Here is an 11995-nt window from a genome sequence, read left to right on the forward strand (position 1 = left end):
AAGGGGAAGAAGAAGAGAAGAGTAATTGGAGAAAACAACACACAGTGAGAAGTCACTATGGTATATACGCTTGAAGAGTGTATCAAGTGAGGTACTGTGTAGAGGGTGTTAGTCACGAGAGGGCAGCCACAAGCTTTTACCCTAACAGTCTCCCACTTAAAATATCATTCTGGACTTAATTGGCTATGTCTACAGCTAGTACGTACAAGCTTGAAGCAAAAACTTCACCCTTGTACAATTGTGCTCACCCTACACCCATTAACTCAATGCAATGTGCAAACCGCTCCATAGCCAAGCTCTTTGTAAGAGCATCCACTAGGTTGTCATCGGTGTGGACCTTGACAAGGTCCCATCGTTATCCATCAACGTATCCCAAATGTGATGATATCTCACAATGTGTTATGACTTGGAGTGAAACACCGGACTTCTGACCAAAGCAATGACACTCCGACTATCAAAATGCAAAACTAAAACCTAATGAATGTCTAAATCTCCCACTAAATGTGGCAACCATATAGCTTCCTTACTGACATCTGACATTGCAATGTACTCAATCTTTGTAGTAGTGAAAGAAGACGCATAAGCTTGGAGAGACGATCGCCAAGAAATGACTCCTTTTGCAAATATGAAAATGGAGCTGGACGTAGATCTCAAAATATCTTTGCAACCCTGAACTAACAATAGATGCATCGATGTTACCCAAGTGTCAACACTTGCTTGCTCTATCCTTCAAGTATCTCATACTACAAATGCAATGGATGGCCTTGTAGCTACCATAACATATATAAGACTGCCTGTGGTTGAATAATATGACACACTAGCCATTCTTGTGTTGGAATTAGGGTTGCAAGAAAACACACACAGCTTGGAGAAGACGAAGGAAGCTCAAGGCACACAATAGAGAGTGTATTGCTTAGTGTACAATGGAAAGATAGATAGCCCTAGAGTGATGGGCGTACATAGAATATGCACGGGGGAAAAACCTCCTAGTGAGGGGAAAAAAGCCCCAGTGGTCCTAAGTGTGTTCACATACATCACTACCACATCTACATGGTAACAAATTCCCCTTGGGAGTGATGCGATGAACGAGAACTGACACATAGAGTATAGGGAAGTGCCATCCCTGAGGACATGGTCAGTCCACAAAGGGGAGTAAGCCCAAAGCTTTGTGGAAAGCTTCAAACTTCTCACGAGACAATGCCTTTGTAAAAACATATGCAAGGTTGTCCTGTGTTTGCACATAAGCCGAGCTGATCTCTCCTACTGAGAGCCTCTCCCTGACATAGTGGTAATGCACCTCAATGTGCTTTTTGCGAGCATGAAAAATTGGGTTCCTTGCAACTACCAATGTGCTCCGACTGTCCGTGTAGATAGTGTTGACAGTGCCCTATCCATGAAACAAAAACCACTTGTGGACACTCGTGTGTCAAAACAACCAGCCCAATTTGAGTCCAAAAAAGCATGTAAATCTGGCGGCAATGATTCTCCCTTGGGATAAACCAAGCCAAGATGTAAAGTGCCACTCGAGTAGCGAAAAATCCTTTTGAGACAGTCTGCCAATGCTTAGACCCTGGGCTATGCAAGATGTAAAGTGCCACTCAAGTAGCGAAAAATCCTTTTGACAGTCTCCCAATGCTTAGACCTTGGTCTATGCATGAATCTGCTGACCCGTGAGACTACAAACTAAATATCCGGCCTTGTGTTGCATACATAAATAAGACATGCAACGATAGTTTGATAAAGAGTGACATTGACAGGATCACCAACATCATGAAGACTCAATTTCAAATTTGTTTCCATGGGATTGGAAATAGGTTTGGAATCCTCAAGTCCAGACTTACATAACAATGTCTCTATGTAGCTTGTTTGACACAAGGAAATACTGCCCCACACGCTTAAATTGTATGCCCAAGTAAGGATGTAGCATCCCCAAATCTTTCATCTTGAAACTAGCGTTTAAATCAACCTTAAATTCAACAATATGTCTCTCATTTAGTCCAGTGGTTGGCGAGTCATCCACATAGAGAATGACAATGAGAAGTACATCACCCTCGTGCTTTACATACAATGTGCTTTTTGTTGGAATGTTATGAAAGCCTCATTTGACCAAATGAGTGTTAGCTTTCTCATACCAAGCACGAGGAGATTGCTTCAACCCATACAAAGCTTTCTTATATTTGCACACTTTATCCTTTTGTCCTTTCTTGACAAAACCGCAAGGCTGCATTACATAAAATCCCTCAAATATGTCACCATTCAAGAAAACAATAACAATTTCTAACTGTTGTACATCCCAACCAAAATGAGCTGCCAATGCACATAGAAAACGCACAATAGTCATACAACAAGTGGGAGCAAAAGTCTCTTCATAGTCTATACCTTTTTGTTGTGCATAACCCTTTGCAACAATTCGAGACTTATAGCGATCAATCTCACCATCCGGCTTGCGTTTCAACTTGTAAACCCACTTTGTACCAATGGCCCTTTTTGCAGGAGGAAAATCACATAAAGTCCATGTGTCATTTTGTATAAGTGCATCATATTCTGATTGCATGGCAGCCATCAAATTTTTTGAATTCTATGCTTCATCAAAAGAGTGAGTTTCCTCAACATCACATAAGCTAGACACATTCAAAGAATAACAATTTGATGCATAAGATGCATGGCGAGAACCTGAACGAGTACGACTAGACAAAGGTGCATCCAATTTACTGTCACGCAAAGTATGAACCAACCATTTTGACATACCTATAGTCTGCTCATTCTCAGCCCATCAGTACATCATGTACATCTGCATAAAAAATTTGCTCATCTGTAACATTTTTAGAAACCCCCATCGGCTATACGTTTGCCTCATTGGAATTTACATTCGTACTTCCAACACTGAAAAGAGGCAACAAAGTGTCATAAGTATCCTGTGAGCTTACATAATTGTCTCTAGTACATGACAACAAGCTAGTGCTAAATAGAATCTTCCACAAACACAATATCTTGTGAAACCAAGGTATGCTTTGTTTGCAGATGATATAACGTGTAACCTTTTCTTTCAGCACTATAACCAACAAAAATGCATTTGATAGCCTAATCATCGAATTTTTAGTGCTGCGTTTGTGGCACCAAAGCATAAGCCAAACATCCAAAAATACGCATGTTGAATAGAAGGATTTCTATCATGTCATGCTTCATAAGGAGTCATAGACTAAAAATCTTTTGTAGGACATCTGTTCAATACAAAAGTGGCACACATTATAGCCTCAAGCCAAAACAAATGCGGCAAAGCTTGACTTTTGATCGTAAATTGTGCCATTTCTGTGAGAGACTTGTTTTTTCTCTCAACATTGGTGTTTTATCCCACGACTAGCCAGAAATGCATTAAATTCATGACACATATAATCCCCCTCTCGATTGGAACGGAGGGTGCCCATAGTACATTTTGAGATATTTTTAGCCATGGACAAAAATTACTTGAAGTACAAAAACACTTAGGACTTCGCCTTAAGCGGATGCATCCATGCATGCCTGCAGTAATCATCAATAGGCATTGTTGGCACAAGTGACTGAACTCCCATGAGGACCATCCTCAAAAGAGGTAAACAAATCACGATGTGAGGTAATGTGCTTTGTAGCACCAATGTCAAAATACCACACATGTGAATCTGCAACAATTGACATGCATGCATCATGGAAAGCAGGAATATAAGTACACTCTACACTAAAAGTCCGCTTTGCATCTACATCAACATCATAATCTCCTTTCATAGAAGACTCTACAATAGTTGCACTTGTATTGGACCCTATAGTTGATCCAACCTTTTTCTTCTTAGCCTCTTTTGCCTTCAATTTTAGACACTGCTTGATCAAGTGATCATTAGCTTTACAATAATGGCAATGCATCTTCTTTTTTGCCCTTATCACCAGAATTCCCAGACGACGTGCTGCTAGTAGAAGCATTAGGAACATAAGATTTTCCACTCGGAGAAGAACCATGGGAAGTGGTTACATTGCTGTTACCACCTTTTCTTTGAACAACAATAAAAGCTTGTTCAATTGCACACTGTTTAGCCCTGTTTTTTTTGGAAAGTGATTCTTGTAACAACAATGTGCATAACTCATCAAACTTGACAACTTTAGGATTTCCTTGGGTCATGAGTCTCCAAGTACTAGCAAAAGTCTGGTAAGAATCTGGCAAAGCATCAAGAACAATCTGCACAAGGGAATTGTCAGAAATGACTTTGCCTACAGAAATAAGTTGCTAATTTATATCCTTGACACTAGCAAGGAAAGTTTCCATTTCATCTTCGTCATGCATAATCTTCGACTCTAGCTCTTTATGCAACAATGCAATTTTAGCCTCATTGCGACTTGCATAAAGACCAGCCAGAATATCGAAGCTTATTTTGTAGATTTTGCTCAACAAATGTGAGGAGTAATAGTGTGTTTTATAGACAATGCAATCAACACATGAGATTGCGTATCTCTTACATCCCAATAGGCTTGCTCAGCCATAGGCAAAGCAATTCTGGAAGGAACAACCCTGCCACCAAAACCTGCAACATCCTCAACGTCCCCTACATCCTCAGAACCAGGACTTACATCAATGCCCTGCGCAATATTCCAAATGGACTTTGACACAAGGACATGTTGCATTAGATAAGCCCACATAGGGTAATTTTCCCCATCCAATCTATCCTCAACAACAAACATCTTGAACACATATATGTTGTTGTTAGCCATGGCAAATGCTGCACCTGATGTGAAAACTTCTCGAAAAGAGAAGAAGCAAAGCGGGAACAACACGTGCTATATAGCACAAACTCTAGAACACTGTAAGGGACCTGTCATGTAGAAAACGGCACTGACAAAAATTTTGCACAAAATGACGAAATAGCCTGTGCTCCCGGGGGATTCACCATGGAAAACTTACTGCACCATGTAAGTGCAGGGGAGGGGGGTTTTTTTACAAGTTACATAAGCGTATAATTTAGGGGCAGGCCCCCAATAATTTATCTCCCAAGCTTAAAGATAAGGGAGGGGGGTATCATACTAAAAGGGGGGGGGGGGGGGACTCACCTGGGTTGATTACTTATAACGATTGGTCCCGGTGTACACTAGAACTTGGATGAATTATGGGAAAGTTTTTTATCAGGTCACACATTAAATTTTGCATCAAGCTGGTCATAGATAAGGGCTCATTTGGAGCAGGTCAAGGGTTGATTTATACCAACTTTGGATGGGTCAAAATTGGACAAGTAGCCAGAGTGTAGGTTGATCGGGCACATAATTTGAAAGTCAAACTAAGACACATTGAGGGTACATCTAGTTATCAACAAAAGTGGTTCCTTAGTATGTTGCCAGTCACTATGCTACACACTCTTTTACTAGCCTTACTCAGTTAGATCATGTGAGACCTAAATTTTATATGTAAGATAGGGGTATGATAGTTTTCGTTATTGATTCTCATATAAGCGTAGAAAGGGGGGTCATATTCCCTAATATGAGTCGTATATAAGGGTTTTATCAAAGTTGTCTGCTCGCAGGTGGCGTCCCGTTTTGTATATAGAGTGAATCCCCCGGGCATGTGCTATACTGCTTGTAGTGGAAATGGAGGCCAAAATGAGCCCAAATGAAAATTCTAAGCAGACCAAGCTCTACGAGTGCTCTTGAAGTATTTGTTGACTTGCTGATGCTTGCCAAAGCTCACAAAAATAAGAGAAAGTGAGCAGGTGTTGGAGCTACTGGCAACTAAGCCCGAGAGGATGCAACCTGCTCTGATACCAATTTTTGGAATTAGGGTTGCAAAAAAACACACACACCTTAGAGAAGATGAAGGAAGCTCAAGGCACACAATAGAGATTGTATTACTTAACGTGCAATGGAAAGATAGATTGCCCTAGAGTGATGGGTGTATATACAATGGTGGGGAAAAATACCTCCTAGTGAGGGAAAAATGCCCCGATGGTCCTAAGTGTGTTCACACTCATCACTATGACATGTATATGGTAACATCTTGCTCTCTCAACATCCGTCTTGGGAGAATATTTTTTTCTTAGTTTCAAATATGACAGTAGTGGGGTACTCACAACCTTCCCCCCTTGCATATTGAAATGCTGCAATACCTTGTGGATATCAAATTTTGGAGATAGATTAAGAATACCCTTTTTTTTGTCTCTCTTGTTACGCATACCAAGAAACTGATTTGCTTCGCCCCAATCATTTATATTAAATTTTTTGGTCAACATTTGCTTTAATTTGGCAATCTCCTTTGTGGACTTTCCTGCAATCAGCGTGTCATCTACATATAAAATGAGAATGACCAAAGAACCATCACTGAGTTTCGTTATATACAAGTAGCGATCCTCCTGACTCCTTCTAGAACCGTGGGATCATATAAAACTTTTGATACCGCTGAGTTTCTTTGTATACAAGCAGTGACTATTTCTAAAATTATGGGACCATATAAAAGCATTTGTTGACAATTGAGTGGTACTCAGATTGTATGGCCTGCTCCCACTTGACCTTGTCATCCATTTGCATCGCTTCTTTATAACAAGATGGCTCACTGTTGCAGTCTGTCAGCATGAAATAGTCCAACCTTGGTTGAAACCACCCAGGTGGATGCGAGGATCTAGTAGATCATCTCAAAGCGTGATTAATGCTCTCTACCCTATAAATTGGAGCACTACTAGTGGAAGGAACATCACTAGTCTTTTGAGTTTTCACAGATTTTGAGGCAATGTCTTCGAATGCGACTTTTCTATACTCAACTTCTCTTGTGCATCATCAACTCGTGAAAGATAACATGTGAACTAAAAATTACTTTGGAAGATTCTTGGTGCCAAAAACAATATCCCATCTCTCCATGTGTACCATAACCAAGGAAAATGCACTTGTTACCATATACATGTGGCAGTGATGTGTGTGAACACACTACGACCGCCGGGGCATTTTTTCCCTCTTTAGGAGGTTTTTTTCCCCCGAGCATTGTATATACGCCCATCACTCTAGGCCTATCCATCTTTCCATTGCACACTAAGTAACACACTCTCTATTGTGTGCCTTGAGCTTCCTTCATCTTCTCCAAGTTGTGTGTGTTTCTCTGCCACCCTAATTCCCACAATTGGTATCAGAGCAGGTTGCGTCCTCCCGGGCTTAGTCGCCAGCTGCTCCAGCACACGCCTGCTCACTTTCTCCGATTTCACTGAGCTTTGGCCAACGTTCGCAGGTCGACAAAATTTTTGGGTATGCTCGTTAAGCTCAGACTGCTCAAATTTTTGAATCAGGCTCATTTCGGCCTTCGTTTCCACTACAGGTAGGTCTGCACAGGCAATTTCATCATTTTGTGCAGAATTTTTATCAGTGTCGTTTTCTGCATAACAAGTGCCTTACAATCTTCTATGGTTTGTGCTATATAACACGTGTTGTTCCCGCTCCATTTCTCCTATTTTTGAGCAGTTTTCACATCAGGTACAGCATTTACCATGGCTGACAACAGCAACACATATGTGTTCAAGATGTTTGTTGTCGAGGACAGGTTGGATGGGGACAATTACCCTATGTGGGCTTATATGATGCAACACGTTCTTGTGTCAAAGGGCGTCTGGAATATTGTGCAGGGCATTGATGTACGTCCTGGTTTTGAGGATGTAGGCGATGTTGAGGATGTTGCAGGTCTTGCTGCAAGGATTGCTGCTGTTAGAGTTGTTTTGCCTACGACAGAACAAGCTCGTTGGGATGTAAAGGATTCGTAGGCTCATGCATTGATTCCGTTGTCTGTGAAGCGCACCATTGTTCCTCACATTCGTTCAGCAAAATCTGCAAAACAGGCTTGGGATATATTGGCTGGTCTTTATGCAAGTCGCAATGAGGCTAAAATTGCTTTGTTGTGTAAAGAATTGGAGTCGAAGATTATGCATCAGGAAGATGATATGGACACTTTCCTTGCTAGTGTCAAGGATATCAATGAGCAACTTATTTATGCAGGAGAAGTCATTTTAGACAGTTCCCTTGTGCAGACTGTTCTTGATGCCTTACCAGATTCTTACCAGACTTTTGCTAGTACTTGAAGACTTATGACCCAAGGAAATCCAGAAGTTGTCAAGTTTGATGCATTATGCACATTGCTGTTGCAAGAGTCACTTTCCAGAAAAAATAGGACTAGGCAGCGTGCAGTTGAATAGGCTTTTATTGCTTCTCAAAGAAAGGGTGGTAACAGCAATGCCGCCACTTCTTATGGTTCTGCTACGAGTGACAAAAATACTGTTCCTAATGCTTCTGCTGGCAGCAATTCGTCTGGAAACTCTTGTGATAAGGGCAAAAAGAAAATGCGTTGCCATTATTGTAAAGCTAATGATCACTTAATCAAGTCGTGTCCTAAGTTGAAGGCCAAAGAGGCTAAGAAGAAAGAGGGTCGTTCCACTGCAAATGCTGGTTCCACTACAAATGCAGCCATTGTTGAGTCTTCTGTAAAAGGAGACTATAATGCTGATGTTGATGCAGAATGGGCTTTTAGTGCAGAGTGCACTTACAATCCTACTGTCCATGGTGCATGCTTGTCAGTTGCTGCAGATTCACATGTGTGGTATTTCGATAGTGGTGCTACAAAGCACATAACCTCACATCGTGAATTATTCACCTCTCTCGAGTCTGTCCCTCATGGGAATTCAGTCACTTATGCCAACAATGCCTCTTATCCGGTTCAGGGAGTTGGAAAGATTGTGCTTACTGCTGCAAATGGCAGTTCCTTCACACTTGTTGATGCACTTTATGTACCTGGGATCAAGAAGAATCTCTTGTCTGTATCCGCACTTGCTAGACTTGGACTTGTAGTCAAATTTGTGGATGACAGATGTACAGTTCATGATCTCAGTTTTGGTGATGAAATTGTTGCATCTGGCCTTTTGTGCCGTGGGTTGTATAAGCTCACTTTGTATGACAAGTGTGGACAAAATTTTGCAAATGCTGTTGCAGATTCAAGGGCTATTTCAGATGCAAAACTTTGGCATGCACGTTTTGGTCATTTGAATTTTGCCAGTTTCCTGAGTTTACAGAAATCTGATATGGTTGCTTCTTTGCCGCCTCTTGAAGCACCTGTCAAACATGTTTGTGAAGGCTGTATTTTGGGTAAGATGCAGCGTTCTAAGTTTCCAAAGGATGGTTCAGTTCAGGCCACATGCAGGTTGCAGCTTGTGCATAGTGATGTTTGTGGGCCCATGCAAAGTCCGTCCTTGGGCAATTACCTTTACTTCGTGACTTTCAGTGATGATTACTCCAGGCATGCATGGATATTTCCGCTTAAAGCGAAGTCCAAAGTTTTTATGTGCTTCAAACAATTTTTGGCTATGGCTGAAAATGTCTCGCAATGTACTATGGGCACCCTCCGTTCCGATCGAGGGGGGGAGTATATGTCTCATGAATTTAATGCATTTCTGGCTAGTTGTGGGATAAAAAACCAATCTACAGTGCCTTATACACCTTAGCAAAATGGTGTTGCTGAGAGGAAAAACAGGTCACTTACGGAAATGGCACGATGTATGGTCAAAAGTCAAGCTTTGCCGCATTCTTTTTGGCTTGAGGCCATCATGTGTGCCACTTATGTACTAAGCTTTGCAGTCTATTACTCCATATGAAGCATGGCATGATAGAAAGCCTTCTATTGAGCACATGTGTTTTTGGCTGTTTGGCATATGCTTTGGTGCCACAAACACAGTGCAGAAAATTGGATGATAAGGCTGTCAAATGTATTTCTGTTGGTTATAGTGCTGAAAGCAAAGGTTACAGGTTGTATCATCCGCAAAAAAAACGTATTTTGGTTTCACAGGATGTAGTGTTTGTGGAAGATTGTGTTCAGCCTTTGTTGTCATGTACTAGAGACAATAATCTAAGCTCACAGGACATTTATGACACTTTGTTGCCTCTTTTGAGTGGTGGAAATACAAATGTAATTTCCAATGAGGCAAATGTACAGCCTATGGGGGTTTCTGAAAATGTTACAAATCAGCCTATTACTGATGCAGATGTACATGATGTACTTGATGAGGAAAGGGCTGAAAATGAGCAGTCTAGAGGTATGCCAAAATGGCTTGTGCACACTTTGCGTGACAGTAAATTGGATGCACCTTTGTCTAGTCGTACTCATTCAGGCTCTCGCCATGCATCTTATGCATCAGATTGTTATGCTTTGGCTGTGTCTAGCTTACATGATGTTGAGGAGCCTCTGTCTTTTGATGAAGCACAGAATTCAGAAAATTGGATGGCTGCCATGCAATCAGAATATGATGCACTTATAGAAAATGACACATGGACTTTATGTGATTTGCCTCCTGGCAAAAAGGCCATTGGTACGAAGTGGGTTTACAAGTTGAAACGCAAGCCGAATGGTGAGATCGATCGCCATAAGGCTCGACTTGTTGCAAAGGGTTATGCACAACTAAAAGGCATAGATTATGAAGAGACTTTTGCTCCCACTTGTCGTATGACTACTGTGCATTTTCTATGTGCATTGGCAGCTCATTTTGGTTGGGATGTACATCAATCAGACATTGTTACTACTTTCTTGAATGGTGACATATTTGAGGAAGTTTATGTAACACAGCCTCGTGGTTTTGTCATAAAAGGACAAGAGGACAAAGTGTGCAGATGTAAGAAGGCTTTGTATGTGGTTAAGCAATCTCCTCGTGCTTGGTATGAGAAAGCTGACACTCATTTGGTTAAACAAGGCTTTCGTAACAGTCCAACAGAAAGCACATTGTATGTAAAGCGTGAGGGTGATGTACTTCTCATTGTGGTTCTTTATGTCGATGATTTGCTGATCACTGGACCAAATGAGAGATATATTGCTGAATTTAAGGCTGATTTGAATGCTAGTTTCAAGATGAAAGATTTGGGGCTGTTGCATCATTACTTGGGCATACAGTTGAAGCAGTGTGATGGTGGTATTGCTTTGTGTCAGAAAAGTTACATAAGAGACATTGGTATGTAAGTTTGGACTTGAGGATTGCAAACCTATTGCCACTCCCATGGAAACAGGTTTGAAGTTGAGTCTACATGATGCTGGCGATCCTGCTGATGTCACTCTTTACCAAACTGTTGTTGGCTGCCTCATTTATGTATGCAACACGAGGCCAAATATTCAGTTTTCAGTCTCACAGGTCAACAGATTTATGCATAGCCCAGGGTCTAAGCATTGGCAGGCTGTCAAGAGGATTTTCCGCTACGTTAGTGGCACTTTACATCTTGGCTTGTTTTATCCCAAGGGGGGATCATTGCCGCCAAACTTACATGCTTTTTCGGACTCAGATTGGGCTGGTTGTTTTGACACGTGAGTGTCCACAAGTGGTTTTTATTTCATGCTTGGCAGTTCATGTATATCATGGTTGAGCAAGAAGCAACCTACTGTGGCCACTTCGAGTTGTGAGGCTGAGTACAGGGTAGTCTTCACTGCTACGGTTGAGTGTGTATGGCTCAGACGCCTTATGGTTGATTTGGGTGTTGGACATGACACTACCAACACTATCTACAATGATAGACAGAGCGCATTGGCAGTTGCGAGGAACCCAGTTTTTCATGCTCGCACAAAGCACATAGGTGCATTACCACTATGTCAGGGAGAGGCTCTCAGCAGGATAGATCGGCTTGGCTTATGTGCCAACACAGGACAACCTTGCAGATATTTTCACAAAGGCATTGTCTCGTGAGAAGCTTGAAGCTTTCCGCAAAGCTTTGGGCTTACTCCCCTTTGTGGACTGATCATGTCCTCAGGGCATGGCACTTCCCTTTACTCATGTGCCAGCTCTCATTCACCGCATCACTCCAGAGGGGATTTGTTACCATATACATGGGGTAGTGATGTGTGTGAACACACTAGGACCGCCGGGGCATTTTTTCCCTCTTTAGGATGTGTTTTCCCCCCGAGCATTGTATATACGCCCATCACTCTAGGGCTATCCATCTTTCCATTGCACACTAAGTAACACACTCTCTATTGTGTGCCTTGAGA

Source organism: Adiantum capillus-veneris, chromosome 18, assembly GCF_014529385.1.
Source record: "Adiantum capillus-veneris isolate H3 chromosome 18, ASM1452938v2, whole genome shotgun sequence".
NCBI lineage: Eukaryota > Viridiplantae > Streptophyta > Polypodiopsida > Polypodiales > Pteridaceae > Adiantum > Adiantum capillus-veneris.